Source organism: Gavialis gangeticus, unplaced genomic scaffold, assembly GCF_001723915.1.
Source record: "Gavialis gangeticus isolate Ggan-Ray unplaced genomic scaffold, GavGan_comp1, whole genome shotgun sequence".
Lineage (NCBI taxonomy): Eukaryota > Metazoa > Chordata > Crocodylia > Gavialidae > Gavialis > Gavialis gangeticus.
The window spans coordinates 42,079,609-42,085,027 of record NW_017728998.1 but is presented as its reverse complement, the minus strand read 5'-3'; positions in this window follow the sequence as shown (position 1 = coordinate 42,085,027).

The window sequence follows — 5,419 nt, the reverse complement described above, 5'->3', positions numbered from 1 at the left end:
AGAAGAAAGCCTTTATCAGCTTTCTTTCCCACCATCACTGCAATAAATTTACGTCAGTGCAGAGAAAGCCTATTGCTTCAGCATGGAGATCTTTTAAACATTGGGCTTTGCTCTTCATTCCAAACAAAGCCATGTTACCCATGTGTGGCATGACATCACAGATCTCCACCATCTCTGACTTGATCCAGACTGGTAGCCTCTGGGTCACTGATGTTTTAAAAGCCTCCAACTATTTGGGCAGAAGTTGTTGCCCCCTAAAATGCCTGGCTTCATACACTGGTGATTTCAACAGCCACTATATGAATTGAGGATATGACATAATCAAAGCTGTAAAAGTAAATCTCCAAGACTGGGCCTCATGTAATGATGTGATACTCATTCAAGATCCTAAACTGTGCATCACATTGTGATTTCTGACCTGGCTTCTGTCAGGTCACCTCAGTTGAAGGCCATTCCTTATGTATCATCCTTGATTACTTCTCCCTTGAGGAGTCAACATGAGCCATTGTTGATCCATGTGGAACTCCACATGTCTCAAAGTCCAGATGGAATTTTTGTAAGGTACACTGGAATGCCTGCTCCAATGGCACCGCAATTATCCCTCTTCATTAAATTCCCACTGTGACAGCTTATAGTTCACCCATGGTGTCTTGTTTAAAAGTGTGTCTATCTCATGTGGCATCCTCCAGTCTGCTTGGTGAACAAACTTGATAATATGATAAAAGATCTGAAAACTGGTATTGCTAAAGAACATGAATGACATGTATCATTGCAAGCCTAAACAATAATATACCTATCCAGGCAACAAGGTCTTCAGAAATAATTTTAAGGTGTATTTTTCTGTTGTTGTGTGTTGGTATGTGTGAATAATTCCTTTGGTCCAGGAACAATGACTTTCTCATGATTTTGAGAAACAAAAGTAACAGTAGTGGCATCTCACTCTTAAAGCATTTTACAGATGAGGAAACGGAGGCAAGGAGGGATAAAGTGACTTGCTCAAAATATTTTGATGGGTCACTGGCATAACTGGAAATAGAACTCATATCTCCTGAGACCCACTCCAATTCTCTGTCCACTACACAACACTGCCTTCAACACTGGATGGTCTTTCTTTTCCTAGTTTGGTGCTATGGTCTTTAAAAGGTTTTTTTTTCAGTATGAAAAAATCACGATCCTATTTTCAAAATGCAAAGATGGTACAACATTAGAAATATGTATATCTGTTTTACTCATTCTTGTTTCTAATAATGACTAGGTATGAAAAAGGCAAGTACCCTGCTGGGAAAATCTGTTTAGTTCTTTAACAAATTATATAGATCAGCCCACATTGCGTCAGCAGAGGAATAAGTGGTTCTGATACTCTCAAGTTCATGTTCCATGTCTAGAAAAAAATGCCTACATTGCCCATGCTAATTGAAAGAATCTGAGCAGCCTTCCAGTTTATTATAATGTGGTGTTTCCCTGTGAAACTGCTAAGTTCATTATTGAGGCCTTCCTTGCTGCATCATATATTCAATGCTACCTGGCATCCAAATGTAGTTTTATAATCTTGATCTTTTTATAATATAACCCTTGGCATAAGAGTCTAAAAGAAATCTAGTCGAATCATTGTAATAGACTACATAGACTCTGATTTGTGGGGGGATATGGTACACTTTGGAGGAAGGCTGGGATGATTCTGTGTGATCACTGGAAAGGGCTGCAAATCCACAGCTTTATGGGGTGAATTAATCTACATTGCCCCACACAACTGCTGCAAAGAGCATGCAGATGCTAGGTCAGTTTGGAGCATCAGCTGTAGAGCTGTAATCTATCCATCTTGGGATAGAGGAGTGAATTCATCTTCTCAGTGCTCCTGAATTCCACTCACATCAGATCTTGGACTGAATGTGAATGGATTGAATGTCATACTTAAAGCACATAATTATGCCTTGCAATTGTCTGTTGTATTAATTCAACAGCAATTGGTTCATATATGCATAATACCAGTATTTGATTATGTTGCAAGTGCCACACATCAACAGAACACAGCAACTTCTTGCTGATTAATCTAGAATATACGCAAATTTAGAGAAAATGTAGCACAAACCCCTGAGCTAAGCAGTTCAGATACAGCTAATCAGAAACTGTGACACAGGTAAAGAATTTGGTGGGAGAATTTATGGGGGGGAGAAAGAGCAAGCACAGTATATAAATGACTTCTAATTTAAGTGAAATTCACTTTGTTAAAAAACCTACCTGTAAATCTTAAAGTGTAAACATAACACTTTATTCATATACTGTAAGAATTCATAAAAGCTCCTTTGAAAAGTGGTCTGCTCTGAAAAGTCACAATACAGTGGCATGTTTTAGTGACTCTCCATTACTTCTCTTTTCCAAATACCACCCTGCACACTCAGCCAGAGATCAGGCAGGCAGGCGAGGTTCTTATTTTGTGAACCAAGGTCAAAGGATTTCCAGACCAAATTAGACCCCCAGTAAGACCTGTGTAACTTCATTGCCTTCAAAGAATTTGCACAGGTGTCTTTGAGAGGAACTTAAGAAGCAGTTATGTGGATTATGCACAAGAAATGGAAGCCAACTAAAATTTATAACATTCATAAACAAATCATAAAACTTTATTTTTGTCCCTGTTAATCCATACCTCCATTCATTCACACAGGAATCAAGATGTATAGAATGAGAAGGTATTACTTTTCAGTGCAGAAGTGCATTTTAGAAGTTCATCTTGAAGAAGAAAGAAAATGCAATGGAATTATATACGCTATACTGTGCCAATGTTTCTCAGACAGTAGTTGTCTGAAGACATTCCTGCCCTGTTTCTGTCTTAAAGCAATGAAGGAAATAAATGGGAGGCAGTGTTTTTGTTCTGTGGGGAAGTTTCCAATAATATTATTGGAAAATAATAAACTAGCTTTGTTTAAACAAAAACCATGGAGAGCAGAGATGATAAATACTCTAAGGAGACAAATGACATACAAAGGGAAGTGGGGAGGAAGCAGACAAATGTAACAGTGCCTCCAAATAAAATTTGGAAAAATATATGCCGAAGTAAAAATAACAAATTACTAGGTGAGTATGAACTCTGATTTATTTTGAGATTTCACAGCCACTAATTTTACTGTTTTGATATTGGCCTATGTACATATATTTTTTTCAAATGCTATTCAGAGGCCATGTTAGTTTGGGTGACGGATGTACATTGGGTGAGGTAATAGTAAGTGGTAAAGGATTATTGGAGAGAAACTAACTGGATCTCTACTGTGAAAGACTGACAGTTCTGTTCTGAGCCCATCTGTTAGCAGGTGGTATAGATCCTTTTAAAAAAAAATGAAGGTAGCTGTTTTTTCTTGATATTTTTAATGTACTCTGTATCTGTCAAAATTAACCTGCTTTAAGACAAATCTGAGCATAATTTAAGATAATGCTGGTCTCAGAGATGTTGACTTCTTCACTCAAAACAGCATTCTGCACACTGGTCATTACTAGAAGAAATAATATCTTAAGCATCTGTCCATACACATCTCAGGTATATAAAATTAAAATAGCAAAAGACAAATTAATACCAAAAATGGGAATAGAAGAGTTTATGAAATGGTTGAGACCAGTATGTACGGTCGGTTTTAACTGTTTCCTAAATCTGGTGTCTACCTAACAGCCAGAAACTGTATTATAGTTTCCTTGTAATATTTCCTCTCTCTCAAAATAATAAAAAAGCAATCCCCTGTAATGTATAAAAGAGTGAAAGTAAACAGTTAAGAGGTACAACCACTTTACTCCAGATAGTATATTCTTTCTTTATTTACCAGCACTCCATGCAAATCATGCCCTCTGGTCAGCTTCAGCTTTGCCCTCTTTAGCATGAGATGATAAAACCTCAGTACCTTATCAGGGAAATCAGTCTAGCAACCTGTGTGTTAATGTCCAAATATCAGTTGGCACATGCATGCATTAGGGTGTTTGTGCCTGAAAGCCTACAAATAAAGAATTTATTTTTGCAAAAATCTAGTTGGTTTAATAAAAGATATCAACTCTACCAGGAGCCCTGATTGCTTAGGAAGGCCTAAGCATATTCATGTTAAGACACCACATTTTCATGGCAATCCAGAATGACAAAGACCATTTTTCCTTGTCATAGACAGCCTTACCCTTCATTGAAAACCACACAGAGAATAGATATGTTCACCTGAATCTCCTAAGTGTTTTGCACAGCAGGGTCCTAATTTAACTCCAGAGTAACTGCATAGCTGTGAGGACCAGGCAGTCACAGCTGGGCTGGGGATTTCGGACTGTGGCTTTCATAGGCAACACGTGCCTTCTGAGACTGCGGGGCACGGCAACAACCTGCAGATGTCGGCTGCAGTGGCAGCAGCTGGGGTGTGGCAGTGGCGAGTGGGGACTGCCTGCAGGCAACTGTGCTAACATTGGTGGTGAGGGTGGGCTGAGCAAGAACTGTCCACAGGCAGCTGTGGCATTGTTGGCAGCAGGGAGGGGTCTCCCCACAGCCGTTGCTGACTGGGGGTCTCCGCATGGCCACACAGAGCCCAGAAGTGCCAGGGGCACTACTTAGGAGGGGGCACCAGTGCTCCATCTGCCTCCTACCCATCACCTAAGCTGAGAGCCCTTGCTTGGGGGGAGAGACTGGGGCCCTCAGGGTGCACCCCCTACACGTTAGCTATGGTGGCTTTCAACGAGCATTCCCACGTCCCCAGCTAGTCCAGCTCGGCTGAGGACACCCGAGCTTGGGGCGGCCAGTGTGAAAACAGGCCCGCGAGGACGCTGAGTTGCTCTAGCAGCCCCGGACTCCCGCTGAGGCCGTGGGCTCGGCTCCTCTCGGGGAGTCCTGCGGGGCACTGAAAGGCGGGGACGCCTGGCTGTGGCTGAGGTAGCGGGGTGTGAGCTGCGCTCCGCGAGGGGAACGGGCGCCCAGAACCTCGGCCCGTGCCCCGCGAGGCATTGCTTCCCCGGTGCTGAGCGACCTGTGGAGGACGCGGGGCAGGTGCGGGCTGTGAAGCCGGCGGCGCTGCCCCCCCGCACTGAGGCGAGAGCGGCAGCCCGCTGCCGGGGTGGGTTGTGCCAGGACTAAGCGCGTGGCCGCGCGCTGGCGGGCGCGGGAGGCCCCCCTGCATGTTTGGGGAGCCTCGAGGCTGCCCGGGTCAGGGCTGAGGCGACTGCTGCAGCAGCAGGAAGCCGGAAACCCGCGAGACGAGGCGGGAGAGAAGTGGAAGCCCCGCGCTCCCCTGCCGCGCGGCGTGGGCGGTGACTCAGCCCCTCTCGGCTCCACCGGGGGCGGGGGAGGAGCAGCGGCAGCCGCGCTAGCCCCCAGCCCGCGCGGCGCATGCGCGGCAGCCGCAGCCTGGAGTTGTGAATGGTGCGGCTGTTTGGCCGGAGTTTACGAGCTGGGAGGAAGTCGTGGGGG